This window comes from Prionailurus viverrinus, chromosome B3, assembly GCF_022837055.1.
Source record: "Prionailurus viverrinus isolate Anna chromosome B3, UM_Priviv_1.0, whole genome shotgun sequence".
Lineage (NCBI taxonomy): Eukaryota > Metazoa > Chordata > Mammalia > Carnivora > Felidae > Prionailurus > Prionailurus viverrinus.
Window position 1 is genome coordinate 14,102,382 of NC_062566.1, and position 18,153 is coordinate 14,120,534.

An 18,153-nucleotide genomic window follows, 5' to 3' on the forward strand; every position below is an offset into this window, starting at 1 on the left:
TCAACCCTACCACTATTCCCTTCCCAACCCAAACTGTACATGACCATGAAGGAATGGAAAGTTGGTAGTGTTATAAATGTATTCATTTTCACCCAGTTCCAACTGAAAAATAAGCTACAATCTTATTCTCTCCATTCATCAGAACTTTCCCAATGCAGTTGCCTGATTTCAAAAGGAAATGGCTGGCAACCATTTGGAATTATCATTTGAATAATTTTAAACCACCAATATTTACATCTGAAGAAATGCTACCCAGCTAATTACACGGAGCTTGGCTTCTCAAGAACTAGCGAGTTTGGCTGTTCTGGCATAACCTACCTTCCCTCTGTATAGAATGACAATGGTAGGTGGGAAAGCAAGGAATACTTTGGGAACACCACCAACCACAAAGTGGAATCAGCCAAAAGAGAAAGAAGTTCATCCATCCATTCCAGGAACCTCAGCCTAGGCACTCTTGACATTGTGAGCTTGGCAATTCATGGTGTGGGGATTGTTCTACTCATTTAGGATGGTTAGCAGTAAGTTTCTTTAGTTTCTTTCCACTAGATACAGCTGTGACAATCAGAAATGTCTCCAGAGATTGTCAAATGTCTCTGGAGGGCAAAATCCCCACTGAGAACAACTGGCTCAAAAACTATTTCTTGAGCCCCAGTGCATTGTGCAAGGCATCAAGGACATAATAGTCTTTGTTTGCAGATAACTTATAGTCTACTAGAAGAGCCAAATGCTAAGAGCTCAAACAAATAACAATAAATATAGAACTACACATTTATAAGTGTTACTATGAAGTAGAGAAAATCACCATGTGTAAATTAGGGATCTCACTTAGATGGGGTGATGTCAGGTAGCCGTGCCAGGGAAATGGAACTCGGAGGTTGTAACCTGAAGGGTAAGTAGGAGTGGTCAGGAAAGAGTGGGGTGAAGAACGTTTCAAGAAGAAATAGTATGTGCAAAGGGCCTGAGGTGGGGTAAAATCTTGTCACGTTTGAGGGATCAGAAAGGCCAATGCAGCTGAAGCATAGTGAGAAACATGGAGCATGTCCTAAGATGAAGTCAGGGAGTGAGCATGGACCGGATTATCAATTTCAAAGATCATGGTAAGGAGGTATATTTTACTTCTAAGTCCAACCAGAAGCCATTGTGCAGCACCGTCTGAGATAGCAACGACCAAAACAGACAAGGCGTCTATACTCAGAAAACTCCTGCTCTAATGGGGGGAGCTGGTTGCTATATAACAGCATTCCTGATTGCTGTGTGGGAGGGGCTGGAAGGACTTCGGAGACGCCAGAGGTAGAGGCTGTGCAGGCTGTGACTGTAGTCCAGAGGAGCAGTGGCATGGATTGGAGGGTTAGCACTGGAGATGCAGAAGGGGTGTTACTTAAGAAAGATCAGTGCCCAACTGCCCCCCGGTTTGGAAGGGACATTTAGGCCCATCTAATCTAGTTTCTGTTGACACATACACACTCCTGCTCATACATCTCCAATAACTACAGTAATTGTCCAAAAGGAGTCTGTGTACTTCCTTCAAACATCGGTCAGTTTTTCAAACATTTAAAGACAGTTAAATCCTCTTCAAGCTAAATATTCCAATTCCTCCCACAGCTCCTCATATGACACAACATCAGAACCCCTCCCCGTGCTGTGTTATCTGAGAGAATATACTCCCATCTGTAGCCATCAATCTGAGTTGTATTAATGTGTGTAACACAACCAGCACCACCCAAGTCATACACGACTTATCACTTTCATATCCTCCAAAAAAAAAAAAAGTGGGAGAGGGGGCGTACAATAAATGTAAATCAAACCCTGATATCTATACTTCTGGCTTTACTGTTTCGTGTAACTTTTTCTTATATTTTAAGATACTGGAATATAAGATCTTTATCAATTAATCATGATTTGCCTGTTAATGAAGGTAACATCTGGCCCTGGCCTGTCTTCCTAAAAACTGATTGCAAGGATTACCAAGCAAAATAAACATTGACAATGAGGAAAAAATATACTAATGCTAATGAGATAAAATGCTCATTTCAAGTAAATGAATGATCTCTGCCATAGCATTTCCGTATACCTCTGGGAAAGACATCTGCAGCTATGGTTTCAATAAAATTGTAGAGCTGTGTTTTTGAAATGCCTTAAGGAAACTCTGGGCTTGGGAATCTGTGGTTCTACATTAATGTCAAAAGCCCAGGAGGTCATGAATGACTCATAATGTCCCACTGCTTTTTGAATGGCTCCACATCTAAATCCACAGTTGGCAATGAAACAAAGGACAATATAATAAGCATTTTATGCTGTTTTGAAAGCAAACTTTTCACTTCAACTGTATGAAAAGAAAAAGAGGTGCATTCAGTCAAAGAGTTCAATTTTCTGAACTACTACCCAAATACATTCCTTTTTGTTATATTAGTTCTTATGATCCAAAATGACAAGGTCACAGAAAAAAACAATTGGGTTTTTCTTTCTTTTTTTTTTTTTTCCTCAAAGAGGCTGCATTAAATTTAAATTGGATTCTATCAAACCTAGCTACACAGGGACAGTTACTGTTAGTTACCTGGATCTGAATTTTCTAGACCAGGGCTTCTCAAACTTTAATAGGCATATAATCACCCAGAGTTCTTGATGAAGTACATGCTCTCATTCAGAAGTGGGACCTGAGATACTGCATTTCTGAGGGTTTTTTTTTGTAAGTTTTCACTTATTTATTTTGAGGAAGAAGGAGCAGAGGAGAGAGGGAGAGAGAGAATCCCAAGCAGGCTCCATGATGCCGGCACAGAGCCTGATGCAGGGCTCGATCCCATGAACTGTGAAATGATGACCTGAGCCAAAATCCAGAGTCAGACGCTTAACCGAATGAGCCAGCCAGGTTCCCCTGGTGAAGCTGCATTTCTAACCAGCTCTAGGTGATGCCCAGGCAGAGTCACCACTGTGGTTAGCAGGCTGTTTCTGAGGCCACAGACTCTTCCTAGATTGCTGCCCTCTGTGAAAAGAGGTGCAGCGAGTCACCTAAGGATCTTTCCAGTTTGAAAATTCCATGATTTCAAATAAGTTTTATTTCTTTAGTATCTATATATCATGAGTCTTTAAAAAAAATTTTTAAGTGTATTTGTTTACTTTGAGAGAGACAGAAACAGCGTGAGCAGAGGAGGGGCAGAGATAGAGGGAGGGAGAGAGAATCCCAAGCAGGCTCTGCACCGTTAGCTCAGAGCCTGACATGGGCTCACAAAACCATGAGGTCATGACCTGAACCAAAACTGAGGGTTGGACTTAACTGACTGAGCTACCCAGGCACCCCCTAAGATGAGTCTTTTTAATCCAGAAAGGCAATAAAAAATTACCAATATGTCTCACTTCCTATAATGGATGGCTGTTTACAAGTAATTAGTCAATCATCTTATAAAATGAGTCAGGCCTTTAATTCTCCAGAGAAATGTACTACTTAAAGAATTCTGGGTTTCCACAAAGGAAATAATCTCCAAGTGTTTCAATAGTCTGAGTTTTCTTTTGTAAGAATGTTTTAGCATTGAACACCTATGTGACATGAAAGTCTGCTGCTCTTGTTAAAATTTGCAAGATGGGAGTATTTGTTGAGGTCATGTCCACAAACTCCACACATGTGGGGGAGAAATGCAGCTATCTTTGGTTTTTAGAAAGTAGACAATAAATGGAGAGTTGTCCATGGACATCTGTCCATCAGTGGAGAAGACACACAGATACACACATACATGGACTTCTCGACTTTCTAGTGGCTCTCAACCTGAGAGACAGATCAGAATCACTTATATCAGGGGAAGAAGTCAGTCAAAAATTCCAATGTCCAGGGCCCCCTGGGTGGCTTAGTTGGTTAAGCGTCTGACTCTTGGTTTCAGCTCAGGTCATGATATCACAGTTTGTGAGTTCAAGCCCTGCTTCGGGCTCTGTGCCAACAGCATGGAGCCTGCTTGGTTCTCTGTCTCCCTCTCTCTCTCTGCCCTTCCCCACTTGCTCTTTATCTCTCTCAAAAAAATAAGTAAATAAACATTTAAAAACTTCCAATGTCTAGGCCTTGTCTCATAAATCCTGATTTAAATGGTCTGAGTTAGGACCTGGCCATGAGTGTCCTTCTTTAAAGGCTCCACAGGTCATTCTGGTCAGGTGTAGTCAACATAGCTAATGTGTAAAAAGTTCATCTGAAATAAAAAGTGGAAATCCTAGGAGATCTTCTTGTCAGTGTGAGCAGTATACCTCACTCTGTATTTTCCCTAAATATAATCACAATCCTCACCTGATGAAAATATATATCAGGAAAAATAATAAAGACTTTCTTCATGAGATGGCTTATGTAGAATACTCCTGAATTCTTATAACAGATGTCCTAGACAAAAGGTCCTCAGGAACATTTAAGCATCCATCACCAAATGTCCTCTTTTCCATTCTGTTTTTTTTAAATTTTTTTACATTTATTTATTTTTGATAGACAGAGAGCATAAGTGGGGGAGGGGCAGAGGGAGAAGGAGACACAGAATCCGAAGCAAGCTCCAGGCTCTGAGCTATCAGCACAGAGCCCGATACGGGGCTCGAACTCACAAACTGCAAGATCATGACCTGAGCCAAAATCGAATACTTAACCGACTGAGCCACGTAGGGGCCCCTACTACTTTTCCATTCTTAAGCAAAACATTCAAATGATAAGCTTATTAAGCAAAGTGATGTTTAATAAGAAGGAATATAACTTCCATCACAAATCACCACCATCAGCAGACAATCCCCAAATGGAGGAAATGTGACTTGGCCCATGTGAAAAAGACTTAGAGGTTTTAATCAATTTTAAGCTCACTATAAATTAACAATGTAATGTGATTATCAGCAACTCGAAGCAAAACTAGGCTGCATCGATGGAAGTAGAGTTTTCACAAAATGAGACATCAGACCTGCTTTTGTATTAGTCAGACCATGTGTAGAAACTGATGCTCATTTAAAGGAGAATCTGGATAAAATGAAATGAGAGAGGTAGGTGAAAAAGCTCAATAGCATACCTTGGGATGAGGTACAGTTTAAAGAATTGGAGATGTTTAAACATTTTTTTAAGTTTATTTATTTATTTAGAGGGAGAGAAAGAGAGAGAGTGGAGGAGATGCAGAGAGACAAGAGAGAGAGAGAATCCCAAGCAGGCTCCACACTGTCAGCACAGAGCCTGATGGAGGGCTTGATCTCAGGAACCATGAGATCATGACCTGAACCAAAACTGAGAGTCGGACACTTAACTGACTGAGCCACCCAGTGCCCTAAAAGAATTGGAGATGTTCAATCCACAGAAGCAGAGCCATGCAGGTGATAGTAGGGCATATGGTTGATATCTAATGGCTACCATGCAGTTCTGTGCTGCTAAATGCAGCTTCCATACTGAAACATCATCAAGATTACATGTGAGAATGGAGGAAGAAGTCTATTATTAAAAACGTTTTAAGCACCTGTGTGCAAATGATTTACTTGAGGACTTCTGGGCTTGGAGAACAATCGTAGACTGATTCCACATTTCTCCCTCACTTTCCAAAAACAAATACAGCATCAAATGCCTTCAATTATCCTGGGGAAGAGAGAACACTGTTTGGGTATCTATAAGAAGAAAAATATATATATACAAATTCGAATGAGCTCCCTCAGCCCTCTAACTTGTGCTGGGAACATGGAGAGGGGAAGGTTGGAAGGAATGAGCAGAATGGGTGTATTGACCTAGAAGAAGTGCAGACAAAATCACCTCCAGAAAGAGAAAGGGAAAGTATAAATGCACAGGCTGGGACCTGGTAGTTCATAGCCCTTATTAAAGAGAAGGAGCCCCAAAGTGTACCAGACAGGAAGTGTCACTCAGAGAAGCAGAGTTTGTTGGGGAGAATCAGGTATATAAAGAAGATGTGGTACTTGGAGATAAGCAATGAAGGGAAAAAACAAAAAATAAGGATGTCACAGAAGATAAAGAGAAATAAGACAATAGGTTGGGGGGCACCCGGGTGGCTCAGTCAGTTAAGTGTCACACTTTGGCCCAGGTCATGATCTCATGGTTTGTGAGTTTGAGCCTTGCATCACTTCAGATCCCCAGTTCCCCGCTCTCTATACCCCTCCCCAGCTTGTTCTCTCTCTCTCTCTCTCTCTCTCTCTCTCTCAAAAATAAATAAGTACTAAATAATTAAAAAAAAATTTTTTTTAAAGACAATAGGTTGGCTTTTATCCTCTATTGCTCACAAACTGAAAACTTCTTGAGTGGAAAAGGAAAGGTAGTGGGTACAGCCAGCATAGTATAATCAAGCATAACAGTATAATCGAGCATAACACCAGGGGCCCCATGAGAACAGATCACACATGAGAACATATCCCACCATCTGTCTCAGATGCAGGAGGAGAGAAGTACAACGGCTATCCTAGAGCTGGGAGCTACAACATCCAATGTGGTAGCCATTTGCCACATGTGTCTTTTGAGCAATTGAGTTGTGGTCAGTCCAAATTGAGATGTGCTGTAAGTGTAAAATCCACACTGGATTTCAAAGACTTAACATGAAAAAAAAAGAATGAAAAAGGTCTCATTACTAGTTTTTTGTATTGACTGCTGAATCACTGTATTAGCTGTAAATATGATTATAATCCTTCCCCGATTAAGATACACACCAGGCAAAATATACTACAGGCAAAATTGAAATGATAATATTTTGCTTATGTTGTGTTAAATATATTGCTAAAATTAATTTCACCTGTTTCTTATGGTTTTAAATGACACTACTAGAGAACTTAAAATTATATATGTGGCTCACATTATATTTTTATTGGACAGCATTGGCCTAGAGGGAAAGATCAGGAATAAAGAGGAGCTACCTAACAGTTATGCTCATTTGAAAATGAAACAGGCTATCTCAGGAAGTGTATAAACTATTGTTATTTAGAAAATAAAATACTGTGACAACTGCTTCTGGCCAGGATGGAAAAACAGGGAATAGATTATCCTAGCATGTTAAACAACTAGAAAGCTGGATAAAATATTAAAATAGTTTTTAGACACTGTTCAAGAAGTATCTCTGGACTGTGATTCCTGAGAAAAGGAAAATGGAGGAGGGGAGCCGTTCGCCTGTCCCAGCATACCATCTTACCATTTCTAAGCTGAAGCACAGTGAAGAAACCAAACAGAGCCCCATGGTGCCACTGAGTTGAGGAAATAGAAATTGGAGTTCACCACCAGGCAGGTATTTGTGGGACAGAATGCTGGAGAGAAGGAAGATATGCAGAGAGAGAGCTCCAGAGATCTTTAGTGGAATTCCCTTCAGTCTTTGACTCAGCACTGACCAATGTGTGTGTGTCAGGAAACTACCAAAGGCCAGGCAAAGAATCACCAGAAAAAAAGTTGAAAAACAACCCCTGGAGCTCATACTGGGGTGGCAGTTTGTTGTCTGCTCAGCAGCCAGAGTGAAAAGAACTCTTTTTAAATTTTTTAAAAAAATTCTTCTTTCTTTTAATGTTTATTTACTTTTGCGAGAGAGACAGAGACAGAGACAGAGACAGAGTGCAAGTGGGAGAGGGGCAGAGAGAGGAAGACACACACACAGAATTGTAGACTCCAGGCTCTAAGCTGTCAGCACAGAGCCTGATGCAAGGCTTGAACCCATGAACCTCGAGCTCATGACCTGAACCTAAGCCAGATGCCTAACTGACTGAGCCACCCACTTGCTCCTTAATGCTTTTTTTATTTTAAAATTTTATTATTATTATTTTTTTATATATAGAGAGGGAGTGTGAATGGAGAAGAGTGTTAGAAACAATTCCAAGCTGGATCCACATTCAATGTAGAGCATGATGAGGGGATTGATCCCATGACTCTGGGATCATGACCTGAGCTGAAATCAAGAGTCAGACGCTTAACTGACTGAGCCACCCAGGTGCCCCAAAAAGAACTCTTAGTATATGGACATCAAGGAGAACACTAAGAAGGACTTCACTGTTAATTAATAGCCATCGACCAATGGTTATTCTGGTTGCACACTAACAAAGCTTAAAAACAAGCCTTGAAAGCATCAAACTTATGACAACACCTTGACTGCATACAAAAACAAAATACACTAGTTGTACTACATACAAAAACACTATTTAAAGGCATACAACAAAATCCATCATCCAACAATGTAAAATTCAAAATGTCTCACATCTATATTAGTATATGTGCTGCTGAAGTGAGCACTGCCTGGCATCTAATGAAAAATTACCAGGCTTGCAAAGAATTTGGAAAATATGGCACATAACCAAGACAAAATTCTATGAATAGAAACAGAACCAAGAATATCAGAGATGATGGAATTATCAAACAAAGATGCTAAAATGGCTTTTGTAAATATGCTCCATATATTCAAGAAAGTAGAGAAAAACACAAACATAGTAAGAAAAAGGGAGGATGCAAAAAAGACCAAAATATAATTTATAGAGATGAAAAATATGATATATGAAATTAAAAAACACACTAGATGGGAATAACTGTTGATCAGACACTACAAAAGAAAAACTGAAAGATTGTGAAGACATAGCAATAGTAATTAGTCAAAATGAAGCATAGAAGGGAAATAAAAAGACTGAAAATGAACAAAATATCATTGATTTCTGGGCCAATGAAATGGTCATGCAAGTGCCACAAGAACAGGACAACAGAAGGGATAACAGAAGAAATTCTGAAACATTTCTTAGGTTTGATGAGATCTGGAAACCCACAGGTTCAAAGAAGCTCGACAAACTCCAAGCAGAATAAACATTAAAAAAAAAAATCTTGGGGCGCCTGGGTGGCGCAGTCGGTTAAGTGTCCGACTTCAGCCAGGTCACGATCTCGCGGTCCGGGAGTTCGAGCCCCGCGTCAGGCTCTGGGCTGATGGCTCAGAGCCTGGAGCCTGTTTCCGATTCTGTGTCTCCCTCTCTCTCTGCCCCTCCCCCATTCATGCTCTGTCTCTCTCTGTCCCAAAAATAAATAAACGTTGAAAAAAAATTAAAAAAAAAAATCTTATCAAGATACATCATGATCAAATTGCTGCAAACCAGTGCTAATGAGAACAATTTTAAAGCAGCCCTCCCCCCCCCCCCCCGCAACAAAGAGCATATTTGTTTAGAGGAACAAAGATAAAACAGACATCTCATCAGAAAGCATGTGAGACAGAAGATAATAAAGCAGCTTCTTTAAAGTGGTAAAAAGAAAAAGAAGAAGAAGATAAAGAAAACCCTGGTATCTTAAATTCAGTAAAAATATGAAGAGAGCCAAAAATGGTAAGAATAAAGGGAAATATTAAAAAAGTTAAAATTTTATCATTTTAGAAAATAATTAAATGTTCAAAACAAAAAAATAGCAACATAATATGGCATTTTTAGTAATGTGTAATTAATATTTATATGTAGATGTATATTTTCATATATAAACATATGACATTGATTATATATTATTAAAATGCATGATGACAACAGCACAAAGCACAGGAGTAAATAAATAATGCAATAAAATGAAGCCTTTGAAACTTCTATAAAAAATACCGTGTGCTGGGGGAAGAAAACATGATGCACCTCTACAGAAAGGGAAATGGACATATGTACCAATAGGTGGTGGTTCTCAAACAGGATGAGAACCTCTGGCAACATCTGGAGACATTTCAAGTTGCCACAACTAGGGATGGGATTGCTACCAGCATCTGGCAGGGAGAGGCCAGGGGTGCTGCTAACCACCGTACAGTCCCCAGGATGGCCCCCATGACAAAGAATCATCTGGTTCCAGGGGTCACCAGTGCTACTGTAGAGAAACCCTGAGACAGATGCAGACCTGCCAATTGCAGAGATGCTTCCAGAACACATATCACTCCTGGGGAGGAACGCAAGTGTGAGTGCCAGGACTGCCTTTAGAAAGTGGGAGCTGGGAGGGCCACCTTCTCCAGGGGTGACGGGGCACAAGTGGAGGAGACACGCAGAGCCACCACACCTGCCACCTCCAGTGCCTGGCACCCGACACATTTCTAAAGGCTCTCAGAAAGGCCCGGCCTGACTCCAAGCCCCACAGGCCAGTGTCCAGGGGCTCAGCCTCCTGCAGCCTCCCCACCTTCCCTCTCCAGAAACCTGTGAGTGCCCCTTTCTCACCAGACACTTCAGCAAACTGTTTCAGTGCCTCCTGGATGGCCTCCTTGGTGACTGATCTTCCACAGCTCAGAAAGGACTTTTGCATGAGAGAAACAAGTGTCTTGCAAGTGGGGGGTGGGGGACAGGAAGTAACTGGAAATGACTGACTAGGAAACCATGGAATGTTTACTGCAATGGTTATAATCAAAGATTTCTCTGCCCCTTGAAGTTTAGAGAGCCATCTCATTCACGTTGGCATTTTATCCTGTAAAGTAGGTTGGGCAGTTATCACCCGCAATGAGAAAACAGAAGGTAAAATAATAAATAAATGACTTTTCCAAGGCCTCACTTCTACGTGTTTGGAGCCCATGCTCTCGGATGCCTAGTCTGCCTATAGAGGTACACGCAGTCCTCTTCGTGGGGACTCCTGTTAGGTTCGGGATGGGGCAGGAAGAGGTGGGAGGCCCTCAGAACCATGGTTCTAAACCCCCAGCCCTGGGGGCTCCAGGAATGTCCTTCTCTGATATTATCCTTGGTTGAAGAGAGTTGCCTTGTCCGGAGTTAAGCTCCCTCCCCACAGGGCAGCACACATTTAGCAATAGGTTAATGTCAGGGGACAGAGGTCCAGCCTCTTTGCCACAACTGGACATCTCTGGAGGGCCACCCAGCTCTAGGGTTTTCTCTAGGGTTGGCTGAGGCCTTTGCTGTAACAGCACCACCTCTGCTTAGTTCAGCTCCCTTCATCCCCTCACGGGTGTGGAGTCCCACAGCACCCCTGAAATCCCCCTCTATGTGCACATGTGTGCATGGTCTCTCACACACACACACACACACACACACATGCAACTGAGTCGGGGAAGCAAGAATGGTACAGAATGTAGGCAGTTTTTTTCCATCTCCTCTACACCTTCGCTGACCTTTGCCCTTACCTGTTACTCTCTTCTGGACAGCCAGGAGCCCAGGGTCATCCCAGAGCCTGGACTTTCCACACATTCTTCATATCATCCTGCGCCCAGAGAAGTGGGTAAAGGATATTTCTGAGGGGATGTGCATGTAGATTTAGAGGCTCCTACCAAATCATGACATAAGTAGTCACCCATTATAGCTCCTATAGGATCAGCTCTGACTTTAGCCTGTGACCCCACCACGGCTGGGCCTTGGTGGAATATTCTAGAGATTTGATTGGTGGTCCCAAATCCAACCACGTGAGTGAGAACAACCAACCCCATTCCCTTGAAAGACACGACTATCATCTCCGGAAATTCTAAAAATGTTACAGAAGTGTACATACAACCCAAGTCTCTTGGAACAACACTGAGGCTGAGGTCTGACTGAAATGAAAGTCTCAGAGCTGGCATGCAAAATGGGCTGTGGGACCACAGGAAGAGTGTGTGTGTCCAGTGATGCTCTCTTTAGGATTTCCAGAGTCCACTGTATGTGGCAAGCAGACACAATTTGCAGAAAATAGCCCCCACTGAGAGTCCAGGGTCCCATGGATGGCACACCTGTTATGCCCCAAACAGAACATAGATAAAGGCATCATGATGCTAAGGCCCATGTGATACATCAAAATGAAAATGTTGTACAAATTAATTTATTTTACCCATTATCTATAAACTGAATGAATCTTCGGGAGTAAGGTTTCTTTTGTGTTACATAAAGCTCTCTTCTGAGACTTATGTGGTGGGCGTGGGATGGGGACCGCAGGGAGGGTGTGACCACAGAGATTTGTGGGATATTAACAGAAACAGTGCACCTCTCCCCCTACCCCTGTTTTTACCAGGCTCTCTGGCCCAAGAGCCCATTAATAGCACTTTCACATCCTGGTGTGAATGTGTAGATTTATTAACAAGCCATAAATTGTTCCTGTCTCCTTGTCTAGGCTGATGGAAACAGAAACTCAAGTTCCAGGGGTGCCTGGTGGTGCAGTCAGTTAAGCATCTGACTCTTGATCTTGGCTCAGGTCATGATCTCGGGGTTTATGAGTTTGAGCCCTGCGTTGGGCTCTGCGCTGACAGCATGGAGCCTGCTTGGGATTCTCTCTCCCCTTCTCTCTTCCCCTCCTCCACTTGTGCTTTCTCTCTCTCTCTCAAAATAAACACATAAACTAAAAATAAAAAAGGAGAAACTCAAGTCCCATATAAGATATCTCCGTGTGTACATGTGTTAGTGGGCATGTGCATGTGGCTACTTCTCTACTAATTAAATGGAGTATCTGTTCTTCTCAGGAATATATAAAATTCAATTCCATTTTCATGAAATGGTTTTTAAAATCAGGTATGAAAGCTGTCAGAGCATCTTTTATCTCTTCTTATTTAGATCTTCCCCCATCCCTCACCTCCTTTTCAACTTCAGCAAGATATGATCAGTGGTTCAAGGAAACATCAGGGGCCATATTTGGAACAGGGAAAGAAAGGCAGGATTTGAGTGCCTACTGCCATCCTAGGTGCTCTGGCTATGCCCTGGCATCTGTTCCGAGGCCTCCTAGTCCAGAGTGAAGCAACAGGAATCCTGCTGGAGGCAGGGAGCTGGCAAGAGGCGGGTTTGCTCACAGGCCTCTCAGGATACATTTCCCTTCTGTGATTATCTTAGAGCCATGATGGTTGCCTGTTCTACTCTGATTTCTTTAAACAATTCCACACTTTCAAGTTTCTAAAAACTCAAATTTATGATTGTTTCAAGCCACAGAATCCCCTAATGGGGATAGCCCTAGAGAGATTTTCTAAAGAGCATTCTCTATGAAGAGCAGGAATTCATGGATTACTGGCAAGGAGACAATGACAAGTGAGCAAAGTCATGGTAAGACTATGAAGTTTGTAGTAAAAGAATGTAGAGAAGAGCATGCTGTGTAACTTCAATTATATAAGGTTTAAGAAAGTTAAAAATAGTCTATGGGGACAGAAATAAGAACAGTGGTTTCTGGGGAGCCTGGGTGGCTCGGTCAGTTGAGTGTCCGACTCTTGATTTCAGGTCAGGTCATGATCCCAGAGTCCTGGGATCGAACTCTGTGTCAGGCTCCGAGCTGAGCACAGAGTCTGCTTGGGATTTTCTCTCTCTCTCTCTCTCTCTCTCTCTCTCTCTCTCTCTCTCAAAGTAAACAGTGTCTGCCAATGTGGGAATTGGTGATGACCAGAAGTGGGAGCTAAGAACGTTATAGGGTCAAGGAAATGTTCTAAATCTTTCTTTTTTATTATTTTTTGACGTTTATTTATTTTTGAAGGAGAGAAAGAGCATGAGTGGGGGAGGAGCAGAGAGAGAGGGAGACACAGAATTCAAGGAGGCTCCAGGCTCTGAGCTGTCAGCCCAGAGCCTCGAACCAGGAGATCATGATCTGAACCAAACTTGGACGCTGAACCGAGTCACCCAGGCGCCCCAAATGTTCTACATCTTAATAGAGTATTGGCCGCTTGGTCTATACGTTTACTAAAACTCACCAAACAATAAACAAAAAGATAATGAAATTTGTGAGGACTGAGTGTACATCCACTGAATGCACATGCAGGGAAATACATATAAACACACACATATTAAATACATATCACTCATGTTAGGAGGACGTACATTCACAAACAAAGAGCTGCTGCAGAGGCAGGAGAGCATAGCACATGAGCAACATGGGCTGTGAAGTCTCAAGCTTTGCAGGCATGAACCCCACTCCCGTGTGACCTTGGGTAAGTCATGTAACTTCGTCACTCACCCCCCTCTCTTCCTCTAGGAAACACAGAGCACAGTTTGATGTGCAAGGGAGTGGTACACTGAAGTACAGTGGGAAGGACTTGAGGAGGGGGTCATGGTGTCCTGGTGGATGCGTAGCGGTCTCTCCCAGTTCTACAAGTCTATTTCACAGCTCGGCTGAATGGAGTGTGTGGAAGAAGATTCAAGTTTGAAATTCCTTAAGCCAAGCAACTTTGCATGGTTACTTTTTACAAGTTTATAAACTCTACTGTTGCCTCTTCAATAGATTGTTGTGGGGTTTTTAAAATGTTTTTTAGTGTTTATTTATTTTTGAGAGAGAGAGAGAAAGAGAGGGAGCATGTGTGCGCGTGTGCATGCGAGCAGGGGAGGAGAAGATAGAGAAGGAGAGAGAGAGAATCCCGAGCAGGCTTCATGCTGCCAGTACAGAACCTGATGCAGGGCTTGAACTCGAGAACCATGAGATCATGGCCTGAGCCAAAGTCGGACACTTAACCAACGGAGCCACCCAGGTGCCCCCAATAGATTGGTAAAGTAGTTAATCTATATAAATACTTGGAACTATGGAAATGTAAACTGATACCACTTTTATAATACGCTATTTTAACCGCCAGCCTTTGTGATATTTTACCTCTTGTCCAGCAAAGGGCAGGTTTTACATCCACTGCTAACTACCACGAAAAGAGACCTAGAGGTTTCCTAGATGTTACAAATTTTGTATTTCTTCCCCAACATGCTGATATCGGAGTGTGTCAAAAAGGATCATCAGAATGTGAGTCCCGAAAGTCGTCTGGCAGAAGATGGCTTAGCAAGGGCTCATGGGAGCCCTTGGACTGATGCCTGACTCAGCTGTGGCATTATCTAAGTGGAAGGGAGGGAAGGCTTGACTGACAGCCAAGTGCCAGGCTACCTGGAAGTCACAGGCTCTCCATGACTTGGCACAAAGAACCTGAGTTAATAGTAATAATGGTAATGACAATGGTAGCTGACATTATCATGTGCTTGCCATGTGCCAGATGCTGTTCTAAGGGCTTTATACTACAAGGCAGGTGTTAATATCACCACCTCCATTTTATAGGTGGAGAAACTCAGGCAATCGATGGAAGTAATATCCCTAAGATCACACAGCCAGCAAATGAGAAAGCAGAGATTTGAATCTACACAGAGCCTGCTTCACAAGGAAGTGATTTGAAACTAAAAAAGTAAATACAAAACATGTTCTTACATTTTCAGAACGTTCAAGCACAAGTTAAAGGATTCGTGCTGGGTTTTATTCTATTATCTTGATGACTCAAGTTGTTTTATGGACTATTTTTTTACCCCCTACAAGTATTTTAAATTAATTTTCTGGTTATTTCAAAGCAACAATAATTAGAAAAGGCAGAGTATTACACGTTAAGAGACCCACGTTCTAGTCTCAGCTTTGCCATAAACTTACTGTGTGACTTTGGTCGAGGCCTCAGTTTCCCCTATTTCTGAGAGGGTTCCTTTCTTTAACTAAAAGAGTTCACCGCGCATAAAGTGTCATCTCTGAACTGAAGAGACGCTGCCTGTCCGGAGCAGATGGCTGGGGAGGTTGCCAGGGGCCAGTTGCCCTGTCCTGGCTGTGACGGCTGCGTGCAATGCTCCTCCCTCTGCATTTTGGCTGTGCACCAGCCTAAGATGTCAGAGAGACATGCTTGAGTTGGCCAGCACCCAGTGTGATATTTAGAAAGAAGAAAATAAAACCAGAAGGATGATCAAATTCTCTGAAGTAATATTAAACGAAAGCATGCCACCCTCCTTCCAATTTCCTCTGAAAGCACTTCTCGTGTTTGCAAAGAGAATGACAAGACGGATGTATCAGCCCGTCATACTTCCCAATGTGATGTGTGGGCTGGTAGTTCCTCACAACCCCCCTCCCCCCCCCCCAGTTTAGAGGAACCACTTCGGTTCCTCTGTTGTTTTAAGGTCTTCAACAACAGGAGCAAACGGTAGAAGGTTTTCATTCGTCATACACGTGCAGTGACCCTACTATTTAGGGAAAATAAGGTATGGATATTTCCAAAATTGCTATTTTTAGGATGTGTACTCACTTTTGTCTTGCCAGCCTACCAGGCAAATCCGTGGAGGCCATAAAAAAGTTAATAAACAATTTTGTGACTTTCCACGCCCGTGTGGTTTGTTCCCTTGAATGACGTATTCGTTTGCATATTCAAAACTACTCATTAAGGGCCTAGAAGCTTAAAAAGACAAATTCCCAACCTCTGTTATAAGATTTGAAAGACGTTTTAAGAGGCCTGAGAACTTCTGCAATTCCCTTTTTTAAATATCCAAGAATTAGTCACCTTAGTAACAACTGAGGTGTACATTAAATGCTAACTACGTATTAAATAGAGTTGAAAACTGGCTTGTTAGTTGTTCCTCTAAGAATGTCAACTCCCACCTTTATCTGTCTCCTCCCCCTTTGCAATGCAACTGTGCCTTCAAATGGCATTCTTTAAAAGGCACTTTACGGCTTTGGAGGAATAAGCTGATTTCACAGCCAGTTTTGCCACCGCTATGGAAAACAGAGTGTGCATGCAAGCCAGCTGAAGTCATAAGAACTTCAGGGATTAGGGCTGCGGGGGCCTCCACTACTGCTGTCAAAATGCAATTGGAAACAGCTTTTCCAAAGTACAGCATGAGAAATCGGGAATTCCTGTCCACGGCTCCCCAACGCACTGGGTTTTTAATCAGGCCTGGTACAACACATTAGAGGTCAGAAATATGAAAAATTATGCTGAAACCAAACAAGAGTACCTTCTGGTCTCCAAGTTTTGTTCTGCTTGGATCCCTTCCAGGCCTGTAATTATTGTCACTCACCAGCCATTAAGGGAACCGTTTCTGCCTAGGGACCAGCGCTCCAGGAAGGCTTGATTCAGTGGTGGGACAGGCTCAGTTCAGTGGCCTGCCTTCCTTCCAGCCCCTGGATGTGCAAATTGTCTAAATACTCAACTTCTTAACCTTATCTCAGTCCCTTTAACTTTATCAGTCGCTCAGAGGTAAAATAACTTTTGCAGAGGTCAGAAGAAAACTATTTAGAATATTAATAAACTAGAATCTTTGGATGAAAGTTGTTTGTTTGTTTGTTTGTTTTTTCCTGGGCATTCCTACTTAAGGGAAAGAGTCCACTCTCAAGAAAACATGTTCAAGTCAGTAATTTATTTAAACAAACAAACACTACTTTCAGAATCTGGTTTGAGATTAATCCAGATGCAATTTCCTATACCTCTGTCTAGATCTAGAAGTTAAGAGATGGTAGAAAACCCAGAGGTCGATTATCGCAATGTCCATTTCATTTGTCAACTCTTCAATAATCTTTGAGGCACATTTACTAAAATAGGAAAACAAATGAATTGAACGGTTGATCAAAATGTGAGCTTATCAGATAAATTGACAGGATACCAGTTACATTACAAGCCACTCCCTCTGATGATACAGTGTCATACTACACATGAATGGTGACACCAAAAATGGGCCCACTGTAACTTCCACCTTGAAAGATCCTTAATTAAAACTCCCTTAAAAGTATGATTTCCAGGGGCACTTGGGTGGCTGAATCTTAAGTGTCTGACTGTTGATTTTGGTTCAGGTCATGATCTCACGGTTTGTGAGATCAAGCCCCACATCTGGCTCTGCATAGACAGCACAGAGCCTGCTTGAGATTTTCTCTCTGCCCCTCTCCTGCTCTCTCTCCCTCAAAATAAATAAATAAATAAACATTTTTTTAAAAAAGTATGATTTCCAGACAAAGAAGGAACTATGATTTTATTTTATTTATTTATTCTTTTACTTGCCTTATTCGATAAAACTTTCCCTGGTTCCCCCCCTGGAGTCAACTAGTTTCTGTCTTCCACAATATAGGTGGTCACTAGTAGGTAAATATTCCCCCCACCCCAGATGCTGGGTTGTTTCCCCAAAGGCAGTAATCATATCTTACTCATTTTTGAAGCCTTCCCCACCCCTGTTCTAGGATTAAATCCCAGAACTGAATTCAAAACAAACAAACAAAAACTTCTATTGTCTAAAATGTATTATTAATTTGTTATTACTTAGAGAAGAAGCTGTTTTCAGAGAAAAAGCATAGCCAAATGAGAGACAATATTTCAGATGTAGGAGAAAGCTCAGAGGGAGAGCATTATGTGCAAATTGAGTGTTCAGTGAAGGTAACCATAAGGCTCTGAAATACTACTCAACTTTCACAATAAAGCTTACCCCAAACCAGACCAAATTTAGACTTATTAGGACATTCTTTAAAATGCAACAACCAAGGGGCACTTGGGTGGCTCAGTTGGTTGAGGGTTTGACTCTTGATTTCTGCTCGGGTCATAGTCCCAATGCCGT

At 42.0% G+C, this 18,153-nt stretch overlaps 1 protein-coding gene across 3 annotated transcripts in view; it reads right to left on the bottom strand.

Moving 5' to 3' along the window:
* CERS3 (ceramide synthase 3) overlaps positions 1-18,153 on the bottom strand; it is a 119,173-nt gene that overhangs the window by 16,112 nt on the left and 84,908 nt on the right. The window lies entirely within an intron of this gene.